The following is a 13,734-nucleotide window of genomic DNA, read 5'->3' on the forward strand; positions in this document are numbered from 1 at the left end:
TTTAACTGGGCGTGGTGGCGCATGCCTTTAATCCTAGCACTTGGGAGGCAGAGGCAGGTGGATCGCTGTGAGTTCAAGGCCAGCCTGGTCTACAAAGCGAGTCCAGGACAGCCAAGGCTACACAGAGAAACCCTGTCTCAAAAACAAAACAACAACAACAAAAAAAAAGATTTATTTATTTATGATGGATACAGTGCTCTACCTACATGCAGGCCTGCCTGCTAGAAGAGGGCACTAGATCACATTATCGATGGTAGTGAGCCACCATGTGGTTGCTGGGAATTGAACTCAGGACCTCAGGAAGTGCAGTCACGGCTTTTAACCTGTGTGCCATCTCTCCAGCCCCTAGCTTTCTTATTCTTCTCTCACTGCTTGGATGCTGTTGCTGCTTCCTTTGATCTCTATATGGGAGTCTATTTAGCATTACTAGAGGAAGAAGAGGAGGAAGAGGAGGAGGAAGAGGAGGATGGAGTTTGGAACCTCCAGGAAAAGAGCACAGACTCAATCGGATTATTGTTTAGTTAAATTTATTAAAGCTACTACTAGCGGGACAACAGTCCCTGAGCCAAACTTGAGATTTCCACACGAAGTGGGGACGAGGGAAGGATTTTTAAAGCCATAAACCCACAGAAGGCCTTCAGTATCTGCCATTCTCTGTCCACTTCTCCCCTGGGAGGTAGCCAGCCTGCTGCACTGGGCTGAGCTGGAGGGAGGGAAGCTTAGCTGGTGGGGGTGGTGGGGGTGGGGGTATGGGGGGGGCATGGGGTGTGTGTGCGGGTGGGGTATGAGGCAAGGCCTTGGTTAGCAAAGAAAACACCCAGGAACAGCTACGGAGAGCTGGTTCAGTTTGGGGGTGGGTGGTATTCATGCCTCTGGGGGAGGTGGGCAGGGTCTCTGGGGCAAAGTTTGTGTGGCCCTATATACACAACTGGCCGGCCCCGGAGTAGGAAAGCTTTAGAAGGTCAAAGTAGGAGTGAGTGCTGATAACTGTCAGAGTAGTAAATTCTTACCGGGTTGAGAGTGGGGCAGCCAATTTTCTCATGCCAGGTTGGGAGAGAGGAGGGAACCAATACCCGCCGCCGCCGTCCTCATATGAGGTGTCTGGAGTTGAAACTTGAGTCGACCCTTCCTCCACTAATCCTGGGCCATTAAGGTCCCACAAGAATCTGTACAATCAAGCTACGAGCTGTTCTGCTCTACCAAGATTAAGTAGTTACGGTATTAGGGTGACCCCAAAATAGCCCCTGAATGTCTGCATAAGCAGGTTCAGAAGCCAAAAAATTTTTTAAAAATTAAAAAGCAATTAGTCATAGCATAATACAGCACATGGTCACAGCTGTACATTTCTGGTTGGGGTTCACTGAGTCAGGGTCACTGGGAACTTACCTTCCAGGGGCTGGAGATAGAGACAATGGCTAGTTGGTACTAAGATGGATGCCTAGCATAAAATGGAGTTTCTCCAGCTATCACGGGGTCAGTATGTTAATTGATTGGGTCCTGAGGCCTCTAAAACACAGTAACTGAGGCCAAAGACTAATATACTCACTATTGCTGGGTGTGGTGGCACACGCTTTTAATCCCAGCACTCAAGAGGCAGAGGGAGGGGTGTGAGTTCGAGGCCAGCCTGGTCTACAAAGAGAGTTCCAGGACAGCCAGGGCTACACAGAGAAACTCTGTCTCAGGAAAAAGAAAAAAAAAAAAAGATACCAACAGGGTGTGGTGGCTCATGCCTGTAATCCCAAATCTTGGGAGGTAAAAGCAGGTGGATCTGTATGAGTTCGAGGCCAGCCTGGTCTACTAAGCGAGTCCAGGAGAGCCAAGGCTATACAGAGAAACCCTGTCTCAGGGAGGAAAAAAAAAAAAGGTTTTCAAGACAGAGTTTCTCTGTGTAGCCTTAGCTGTCCTGGACTCACTTTGTAGACCAGGCTGGCCTCAAACCCACAGTGATCCACCTGCCTTTTCCTCCCTAGTGCTGGGATTACAGGCGTGCACCACCATGCCCAGCCAGATGTCTCATTTTCTAGTGGAGGGAGCTCAGATCTATTTCCTAGGAAAATATGAGTCACTGTGAAATACGCGCTTATTAAAATATAATCCTGGCATCATTGGTTCCTCTCTCTCCAGCACCCCTCTTGTGTTACTGGTCCCACTCCTTCTTGTAGTTCAAGTTTCAGAGTGGTTGGCTTCCTCGGACTTCTCTCAGCAGGACTCCTGAAATACTCTTGGAGACACAGCCTCCACCCCATCTTCCATCCACACCACCCCCACCCCCACCCCCACCACCACACACCCTTTAAAGTATATATTATTTGTACAAAAGTAACAGGTTTCATACAATGCACTCTGATCATCCTATCACCCTTGGTCCTCTCTGGTCCCCATTTCACCTCCTGACACGCAATATTTGTCTTTCTGAGTTTAACTTGCTTTGATCAACCTGATGACCTCCAGGCCCCTGCAAACCTACGTCCACCGAAGCACAGGTCATCATACCTAACTCTTGGAATTAGCCTGCGTGCTCATCTTTTGATGAATGGCTAAAGAAAACGGGCTTCATGGGATTAAAGAGATAGCTCAGCAGTTACAAGTATTTGCTGCCCTTACAGAGGACCACTGTTTTCAGCACTCACATGGTGGTTCAGACCTCTCTGTAACTCCAGTTCCAGGAGATCTGATACCCCTTCTAACCTCCTCAGCACTTCACACGTATACCACCTGCACATGCACACACACACACACACACACACACACACACACACACACACTGTTAAAAAAGAACTCACCAGGATACGACTGCTATTACCTACCCCCAGTGTTTCTGGCCCAGCGGATGGAGGTGGGCCCAAGAATGTACACTCCCAGCAAGTCCCCAAGTCATGCTGAGGTTATTGGACTGGCGACAACATTTTTAAGAACCATTGGCTTAGAAGAGAAAAATCGCAGTTCTGTGCCTAGCTTGGCCACAGAACACTTTTTGTTCTGTTTTGCTTTCTTCTCATCTCTCACAATACCTGATGATCCAGTCACACCAGGACACCTGTTTTACCAAAGCACCAACTATACATGTCCTGGTCCTTGTCCTGTAGATTTCCTCTTTGGAATGACCCTCTGTCTCATTCCTTTCTTAGAAGTCACATACATTGAGCATGCTGTTTTGTTTTGTTTTGAGACAGGGTTTCTTTGTGTAGCCCTGGTTGTCCTAGAACTCAAGACCAGAATAGCCTTGAATTCACAGAGATCCACCTGCCTCTGCCTCCCAAGTGCTGGGATTAAAAGCGTGCGCCACCACTTCCAAGTTCATTCCCACCCTTGAGAAGAAGAGTCAGGTGGATCTCTGTAAGTTCAAGGCCAGCCTGGTTTACACAGCAAATTCTAGTACAGCCAAGGATAGATACATAGTGAGACTCTGTCTCAATACACACACACACACACACACACACACACACACACACACACGCACACACACACACACACCTGCTATGTCAAGGTCTTAACTTTCCTTCATGCAGTTTCTGCTTGGGTGCTCACAGTCAGAGCCAAAAGTCTCTCATTGTCTCAAGCCTTTGGCCAGATGCCCTCTTTCAACATTCTCTGTGGGAAAAAGTTTCCCCTGTATGAATTTCCTTAGAGCTGAGAAATAAAGAGAAAAAGACAGTTTTAGGAGAAAAGGCAGATTTGTAGACAAAATTACACCTGGACCATACGTACTATTTAAGGACAGTGGTGATCAGCCAGAGATCTTTGGAACTTTGTCAAGCAAAGCCTCTACTACTTGTCCTCATGGCTGTGACAACTGGCTAGATCATAACTAGCACTAGGGGATCCAACCGTGTCTTGTGATGTCCACAGGCACCTGACATGCATGCGGTAAACACGCATGCATATAGGCACTCACACATACACATAAAATTAGAATAGAAAAAAAAAGCTTTTCTTCCTTGATCAAGGTAGTGCGCATCTTTGACCTCAGGCCTTGGAAGCCACAGGTAGGTGGATCTCTGTGAGTTCCAGCCAGCCTCAATTTCACAGGGCTATGCAATGAGACCCTGGAGAGAGGGAGGAGGAAAGCAAGCTCTTTCTTGGGCCGTTACTCTCTCTTTTACAGTCTCGTGACACCATGGTCATAGAGTCACAATGGACAAGCCAGCTGCCATCGGCACTGGAGCAATGCTGAAATGTGGTTGATGCAGAGGACTGTCCATGCAAATCCTCATAAGCAGGCATCAGTTAAATGTGTTGCCAGTGACATAGTTCAGGCGATGGCTTTCGGTAGTCAAGCTGAGTTGATGAAAGTCGCCAGAGCGCATGCAAAAGGTGATGCTGGTTTTTCGGATTACCACACAGGACTCCAGAGCAATACATCTCCTCTGTTGAGTACTCAGAAACAGCAGACCGTCTGAGGAGATGGCTCGGCTGTTACGTGTGTGGACTGCTGTTCAAGAAGACCTGAGTTCAGTTCTCGTCACTGACATCACGCAGTTCACAAGCAAGTTTAACTCCAGACCCATCTACATCTGACATGAACAGCTTCTCTAGGGCCCTGTGCTCTTGTGCACATACCCATACCCAAACCCATGTATATAATTAAAAAGATAGACACATAGATAGGTAGGTAGGTAGACAGAAGGGAGCAAGAGTGAGTTCTAGATGTGTCCAAACACCACTAATTGTATCATGAGACTGGCAGAAGTAGGACTGCTTTCTCCCTCCTCTGACTCCGCATGTCTTGGTCTACCTAAGCCTTATGACCCAGGCTCTGCTGAACCTTGAGGTTGTCAGGTAACCTGGTGGCCAGGACAGGTTAAACTTCCTCCCTCCTTATGTCCAGCAAGCAGCTGAAATTCTTCTTCATGCAAATGAAGCATTCCCAACACCTTAGCCCTAGCCAATAATGTACACTCACCCTGAAAACCCCTACAAACTCCCCAAGGTTTGTATTGTTCCTCCCCAATAAAGAGAGCTATGTCACTGAAAACTGTCTCCGGAGAAGACTGTTTCTCCAGCACTCAAGTCGACTGAGATCCTGTCTAACCCACCCTCCCTGGCCAAGATTCACTTCCTCCAGTCCAGTTTGGTACACAACAGTGCCTGGATACCCCAAGGGGAAAAGAAGACCCCAGGGCAGCATATATAAAAGTATATATTTAAACATTTTAATATAGTATTACTTATTATAATATTATATAATATACCAAATATACACAGCAATACAATATAATAATGTATTATTTGATATTTTATACAATATATATATATATATTCACTTACACAGCAATATAATATAATAATGTATTATATATATATATATATATGCAATATATATATATATGCAATGAATGTCTAAAGTGGAGGAGCAGGATGCCGGCACACTGCCCATGTCTTGTGTTCAGAACACCAGGATGGACCATTACCCAGTATCCTGTGCTTACACTGCTATCAGTCTATAGACACCATCCTTTTTTTATGTTACCTGAGAGTTTAAGTTTGAATTAAGGAGTCAAATCACTAAATGTACTTACTCTTAATTCTGAAAGAGTCTTTGAAGGAGTAGGTGTCCTAATTTCATTTCTGTTGCTGTGACAAAATGCCCTGACACAAAGTGACAAAGCAGAGGAGGAGCTTACAATTCAGTTTACAATCCCAGGCTCCAGTCTATTCGGGGACATCAAGTCAGGACTCAAGACAGGAACCGGAAGGCAGGCCTGCTTGATATTCCACACAGCGTTACCTCCCGACCAAGGAACTCACTTCATGGCCAAAAAAGTGTGGCAGGCAAATGTGGGGGCTGGAGAAATGGCTCAGCGGTTAAGAGCACTTGGAACCAGAGGAAGGGTTCAATGCCCAACACACAATTGCCTGCAATTCCAATCCCAGGGCATCTACTGTAAGAATATGGTGCACAACATATGAGTAGGCAAAACACCATTCACATAAAGTTATAAAAATATTCATATATATATATATGTATCCGCACAAACACACACACACACACACACACACACACACACACACACACACACACACGCCTCTAATCCCAGCATTCTGGAAGCAAAGCACTCTGGAACTCAGCATTCTAACTTCAAGGCCAGCCTGGTCTATGGAGAGAGTTCCAGAACAGCCAGGCCCTTGGAGGAGTAGCAAGTTTTCTTACTCACTGAGTCATCTCTCCAGCCTCTCCATAGCCTTCTAATACAGTTCTGGATCACCTGCCTAGGGAGTGGTGCTACTCACAGTGGGCTGGGCCCTCCTACATAACTAACACTCAAGACAATCTCCTACCGGTATACCATGGGCCAACTGGGTTATTGGGTTTGGTGGTGTTTAATTTCTTGAGTTCTTTATATATTTTGGATATTAGACCTTTGTCAGATGTAGGGTTGGTGAAGATCTTTTCCCAGTCTGTAGGCTGTCACTTTGTTCTCTTGACAGTGTCTCCTGCCTTACAGAAGCTTCTCAGCCTCATGAGGTCCCATTTATTAATTGTTGACATTAAGGCCTGGGCTGTTGGTGTTCTGTTCAGGAAGTTGTCTCCTGTGCCAATGTGTTCCAGGCTCTTCCCCACTTTTTCTTCCAAACCAAATAACCCAATTGAGAAATGGGGCTTGGAACTAAACAGAGAATTCTCAACAGAGGAATATCAAATGGCTGAGAAACACTTAAAGAAATGCTCAACCTCCTTAGTCATCAGGGAAATGCAAATCAAAACAACTCTGAGATTCCATCTTATACTCCCATGAGAATGGCTAAGATCAAAAATTCAAGTGACACCACATGCTGGCGAGGATGTGGAGAGAGAGGAACACTCCTTCATTGCTGGTGGGAATGCAAACTAGTACAGCCACTTTGGAAATCTATCTGGTGCTATCTCAGAAAACTGGGAATAGGGCTTCCTCAAGACCCAGCTATTCTACTCCTTGGAATATACCCAGAAGATGCTCCAGCACACAACAAGAAAATTTGCTCAACTGTGTTCAAAGCAACCTTATTCATAATAGCCAGAACATGGAAACAGCCTAAGTGTCCCTCAGTAGAAGAATGGATAAAGAAACTGTGGTAAGCCGGGCGTGGTGGTGCACACCTATAAACCCAGCACTCGGGAGGCAGAGGCAGGTGGATCGCTGTGAGTTCGAGGCCAGCCTGGTCTACAAAGCGGGTCCAGGACAGCCAAGGCTACACAGAGAAACCCTGTCTCGAAAAACCAAAAAAAAAAAAAAAAAAAAAAAAAGAAACTGTGGTACATTTACACTATGGAATACTACTCTGCTATTAAAAACAAAGAATTCCCGAAATTTGTGGACAAATGGGTTGAGCTAGAAATGATCATAATGAATGAGTTAACCCAGAAGCAGAAAGACTCAAATGGTATATACTCACTTATATCTGCATATTAGCCCAAGGGGCATGTCCCATGAAAGCCTTCACTTACCAGGAAACTGGGACAGAGGGGAGGACATCCTATTGGTACTCTAGATGAGAGAAGTATGTAAGAATAGCAAAATAGAAGGATCCAGAGGGTTCTAGAAACCTACAAGTAGAACATTATGATAGGCAGATTTGGGCCCAGGAGTCCCACTCAAACTAAGGCACCAGCCAAGGACAATACAGGCAGTAAGCTTCAAACCCCTACCCAGATCTAGCCAATGGACAGGACATTCTCCACAGTTGAGTGGAGAGTGGGGTATGACTTTCACACGAACTCTGGTGCCTCATATTTGACCATGCCCCTGGAGGGGGAGACCTGGTGGCACTCAGAGGAAGGACAGCAGGTTACCAAGAAGAGACTTGATACCCTATGAGCATATACAGGGGGAGGAAATCCCCCTCAGGAACAGTCATAGGGGAGGGAAATAAGGGGAAAATGGGAGGGAGGGAAGAATGGGAGGATATAAGGGATGGGATAACCATTGAGATGTAACAAGAATAAATTAATAAAAAAATTTTTTAAAAGAAAATAAAATTAATAAAAAAATATAAATAAAAGCAAGACTTACCTTAATGGAGAGAGAGAGAGAGAGAGAGGGAGAGAGAAAGGTTAACACAGTCCTGAAGCAGCTGTTTGCATACTATACGTAGAAGCTGTTTTACTACCAACCCCTCTAGTTCCACTTATTTTTATTTTGTTTTTGTTTTTGAGACAAGGTTTCTCTGGGTAACAACCCTGACAGTCCTGGACTCACTTTGTAGACCAGGCTGGCCTTGAACTCATAGAGATCCACCTGCTTCTGCCTCCTGAGTGCTGGGATTAAATGTGTGCACCACCATGCCCACTTACCACCACTCCACTTAAATGAGTTGATTTTAAAAATCACTAATTTACCATGCCTGGTGGCATATGCCTTTAGTCCCAGGCCTCAGGAGTCAGAAGCAGGCAGATCTCTGAGTTTTGGGGCCAGCCAAAGTGAATTCCAGGACAGCCAATGGTATGGAGAAAAATCCTGTCTTGAAAAACCAAATAAATAAATAAACAAATGAATAAACAAATAAATAAATATCAGTAATTTGAGGGGCTAAAGAAATGGCTCAATGGAACTCCAGTTCTTGGAGGTCCAACGCTTCTATGGGCTCCTGTATTCATTTGATATAAAACATACACACACACACACACACACACACACACACCCCACACACACACATTCTCACACTGGCCCACACACATACACATAAATAAAAACTAAACGCACTTTCCCCCCCAAATTATTAATTTTGGGGTTCACATGGGGGTCACACTGAGTGGTGTATCATCAATAGCATCAGTCTTTATGTAGCTTTGCTGTAGTCGGGGCCTCAGACCAAAGCACATGTAATGGGTTAAAACTTCTAGAAAGCACATGGTGGCACAGGCCTGAGACTCCAGGCAGGAGCTCCCCAGCTTCATAGCAAGTTTGGGGCGAGCCTGAGATGCCCAGAAAGACCCTGCCTTTAAAACAATGAAAACCTGTTGCCAAGTACTCTCAGGTCCAGTGGAGGCTGCCCTGGGCGTCTTTCCCTGTCTCCGGGTTCTACTGTTTTCCACAGTCTTCCTGTTCTTTATATCCTAATGATTAACTGTAGAACTATTTCTGGGAAAAGGAACTGAAAACACAGTCGACAGACTTTCCCATTTGTGACTTTTCTTTAGATGTACACAACCAGAAACATCCTGGGATCTGAAGGAAACCGCACTGGCACAGGAAGGCAAGGCACCAGCTTGCCCTCCGTCTGAACTTCTTCCTCACCTCACCCGCTCCCCACAAAAATCCCCATAGAAGCCTTGCAGCACAATCACTGAGGAAGAGGGCTATTTAAGGGTAAGCATTCCAATCCTACAACTCTGCCAGTTTGTTTCCAGTAAAGCTTTTTACCTCCCTAGTACTCGGACAATTGTCTAGCGCAGAAAGGGCTGGAACAAAATGTTCTCTTCACAGAAGAGAAAGTGAAAGCCATTGAAGGCTCGACTGGCTAAGGGTGGGGCACCATTGGGCTGGGCCAAGGGACTCGGAGCTGACAAGCTGATAGAATTAGCAGGTGAGGAAACACATGTACACACACACACACACACACACACACACACACACCCTCACCAGGCACATCTTGTTAAAGAAAGTCAAGCCTCTCCCTGAAGGCTGGAGTTTTTTTTTAATCTTTTTTTTTATTTTTTATTTTTGGTTTTTTGAGACAGGGTTTCTCTATGTAGCCTTGGCTGTCCTAGATTCGATTTGTAGACCAGGCTGTCCTTGAACTCACAGCGATCCACTTGCCTCTGCCTCCCGAGTGCTGGGATTAAATCGTATGCCACCACGCCCAGCATGGGTTTTTAAATCTTTGAAGGGTCTTCCTCCCCTAATTTAGCGTTTGCCAGTTTGAAGAAAGACAGGGCGGCTAATCACATCCCACAAAGGTTGTGTAACTCTCACTGACCAACTGGGAACCTGTTGAGCCAGCACATCAGCAGGGGCCTTACTGGCAGGCTTTTGTTTTAGGCTTTTGTCTCAGATCCAGAGGGAAAGAAGGAAGCAGGTCATTTTTTAAAAACATTTATTTATTTTATGTGTATGAGTGCTCAATCTGCATGTACACCTGCACATCAGAAGAAGAGGGTGTCAGATCACATTATAGATGGTTGTGAGCCACCATGTGGTTGTGGGGAATTGAACTCAGGACGTCTGGAAGAGCAGACAGTGCTCTTTACCTCTGAGCCATCTCTCCAGCCCCCAAAGTTCACCATCTTTATTAGTTACTCATGGCCCCTCTCCCTGTCTCCCTGTTTGTCTGCCTATCAGGGAGTCTGTCTAACTCCTAGTCTCTCAAAATAACTCAGTGGGTGCAGCTGCTATCACAGGGCTAGATGGTTCCCTCTTTGGGGTTCCAGGTGAGAGGAACTACACCCTTTCTTTGGTCTGATGTGTCTGATACTTTTGCCTGGTTTCCCTATGTGATTGTAATATGCCCAAATGCCAGTCCTAATTTACCCCAATACATTTATAGGGTAGCGCACTTTCCACTCTCACAGCCCACTGCAGGGAAGTGTCTCCAAAATCCACTACCATGGTGTCTTAGTCTGTTCCTGCTGCTACAGCAAAACACCTTAGAGTGGGTAACTTGTATGTGACGGAGATCCATTGCTTACAGCTCAAGATACGGGGACATTGCAGGTCTGGTGACAGCTTGCTTTCTGTTTCCTAATACAGTGCTTTGTCGCTGTGCCCCCAAATGGGAGAAGGCAGAACAACAAAGGAGCTATGGCTCTGCCTCAACCTCCTTCCTAGCGCACCATCCCTGTTCCTGTGGGCAGAACACTTATGCTTTGGCCACGTCTCACAGATCTCCGCCTCTAGCGGAGTCACTGTGGATGGTAGGTTTCCACATATGTGCTTTGGGAGGACACATACCATCCAGGTAACAACGATGGTTCTGCCATCTACCTCAAAAGCCAACGTCAAAATCCCACCCTCTCTTTTGTAGATGGGCTGTGTGTAGTGGATGTAAACATGTTTTTGTTTTGATCCCAAGTGTGGGATGGGATACAGACCTGTGAGAGAGCACATGATGTTTATCCACTAGAAGACGAACCACCTTGTGTGGGGCTTGGTTTTTGTCAGCTGAAACACACCTTAGTACAGACTCTGAGAGGATATATATATGAGCCCAAAACAGGAGGCAGGGCCTTTTTTGGGTCTTGGTACTGTTTGGCTATTCATTGCTCTACTGCAAGATGCTCCTAGAGAGACAGCTCCAGAGAACACTTTAGGGTTCTGGGTTCCGGCTGTTGTTCCAGGTTCCAGCATCAACTCTGGCTGAATTTGCTGGTCTGTTGAAATCCTGCCAACTACACCAGGGAATCACTCCCAGGAACTGAGTTCAAAAATGTCTACTTCTCCTGTTCCCATTAACCTCTTTTCTCTCCTATCTAGGGTAGGTGGGTTGGAAGGGAGGTATAAACATTAAGGAACCTCAAATAAAGTAGGTTTGGAAAAGGCGAAGCCTACACCCTAATACTGGGATTACAGGTGTGCACCCCCACGCTTGGCTAGTCTTACATGTTTGAGTGCTTAGTGCTTAGTCTTCACTTGGGAATGATTGGGACGTGTGGTGTTGGCTTTGCTTTTTAACAATTAGACTTTGTTATACAACCCAACTATCTTATACAAGAGAGAAAAAGGTTAAAGGGAAACAAGAATAAAACCATCCGCTATCAGTTCCACGGGATGGATCGCCAGGTGTCTCTGGCCTGTATGCTGGTTCAGCATGTATGCTGGTCCTCTTTCCAATCCTCACTTGCTCATCACCTGAACCTGTAGCCTTCTCCTCTCTGCCCATCTCTCCCCCCCCTCCCCCCAGCAGTCTCTTGCTCCTGCTCCTCCTCTGGGTTCCCTCCTCCTTTTGATGTTCGAATAGAAACACAATAGCTTGGCTGGAATCCCCCAGTCTGCTCCCTTTGTAGACCAGGCTGGACTTGAACTCACAGAGATCCACCTGCCTCTGCCTCCCCAAGTGGTGGGATTACAGGAGTGGTCCACCACACCCCACTGAGGGCTTTTATTTTTATGACGATGATAATGTATTTCTGGGTAGGCTTTGCTTTTCATGAATCTAATACAAAACAACGGGACCCAAGTAACTCACTGATTCTGTGATTCAGAGTCAAAGATTAACAGAATGTCAATTTGAGAAGTTAATGTCACCCCGCATCCTCACAAAGATATATTGATTACCTCCTGGAAGGTCCAAGCTCAACCACCAACCGGGCTATGCAGAGCCACCTCCTATTTCTCTATAACCGACACTGGCCCCACCCTTAGCTCAAACCCAGTTTCTCCCCTGCTTCATTGAGCACCAACAGAGAACATACATGTGCACCCGGTCACGTGACTTTGCAAACGTGCAGTCGCACACTTTGCAAACGCGCAGGCCAGATTAGGAGGGAGAAGTCTACTAGTATGAATGCTAAAGTTCTCAGTGTGACTCCGGCTCCTCTCACCTTGCTCCTTTTCCCGGCAATCGCTGCTAGCAGGAGATACAGATGTTATCCTATCTGTATAGTTCTATCTATATAGTTCACATGCCTGTGGCTCATTTCCGCTTGTGGCTTAGCTTTTACAATGCAGACACCAGGCTACTAGCCCTAGCTAGCCTTCTTTCAAGTGGTCGAGCATACTGGCGTAGGACACAGCGGGTTTTGAAGCCATCCCGAGGGATTCTATTACGGAGTTGTAGCTGAAGATTGCCGTTCTGGTTCTGTTTCTTCAGCATTCCACTGTCCGACCTTGGGACTCACCTCCGTTTGGATGGCCCATGTTCAAGACAAGTGGACCAAGGGGCTGGAGAGATGGCTCAGCGGTTAAGAGAGCTGACTGCTCTTCCAGAGGCCCTGAGTTCAATTCTCAGCAACCACATGGTGGCTCACAACCATCTATAAAGTGATCTGATACCCTCCTCTGGCTTGCAGGTGTCCATGCAGGCAGAGTACTGTATACATAATAATTAATAAATGAATCTTTAAAAAAAAAGAAGACTAGTGGACTGAGAACTCCACTGAGAAACTCGGAGGCTTTCTGAGTATGAGCCACTGGAACATTCTTTGCTTTTGATGCAGCTGATGGAGCTAGCAAGAGAGGAGGCAGTGGCCACTTTCTCTACGGCCTCTAAAGAGCAGAGTCGTCAGACTATCTTGGAATGTGGGCCCAGGACCTTGTCCTGAGAGCAGCAGGTTGAGCCGTTGACGCTTACCCTTTTAACCCAGAGTTGATTTGACTCATACAAATCAAGAGGCTTACTTTATGAAGCTGGAATTGTAATTACTTAATCTGCCGTGAGAAAGATAATCGTCATGGTGACGGTGATTGTGAGTCTCTGAGTTTTATGAGGGTCCTGGAAAATATAATCAGACTAAGAGAAAAAAAACTGGATGGCATAGCATTACAGTTAATTATTTTTCACTCTATGGGAAGGCTTGGTTGGCATCTCTGGCAGGATTCAGATGCTGTCTCGCTGCTGGGCAACCACTACTGTGGTCAACACTCCTCAAACACTTCACGGTCCTTATCTACTAAAAACAGGTAGGGATGTTATTAACCTTGTTGTGGGGCTTAAATAAAACAGTTCATATAGGGCACTTAGCCCCTATGTGGCACACAGTGAAGGCTTAAAGATTACAGCTATTATCATTATCTCCCTGTGGTGGAGCAACGCCGCACTCCACTCAGTCGGCACCGCAGTACAATTGAGGGACCTATTACCAAGCTCTACTACAAACAT

The 13,734-nt window shown here is 46.0% G+C and overlaps 1 long non-coding RNA gene across 1 annotated transcript; it reads left to right on the plus strand.

Moving 5' to 3' along the window:
* Positions 1-9,123: 9,123 nt before the first annotated feature.
* Positions 9,124-12,989, plus strand: LOC311608511. Its single transcript, XR_014782998.1, has 4 exons — positions 9,124-9,287; positions 9,405-9,504; positions 10,668-10,831; positions 12,727-12,989. It is a non-coding gene; the product is annotated as an uncharacterized lncRNA (long non-coding RNA).
* Positions 12,990-13,734: the final 745 nt, after the last annotated feature.

Source organism: Acomys minous (genome assembly GCF_964271855.1).
Source record: "Acomys minous genome assembly, chromosome: 11".
NCBI classification, from domain to species: Eukaryota; Metazoa; Chordata; class Mammalia; order Rodentia; family Muridae; genus Acomys; species Acomys minous.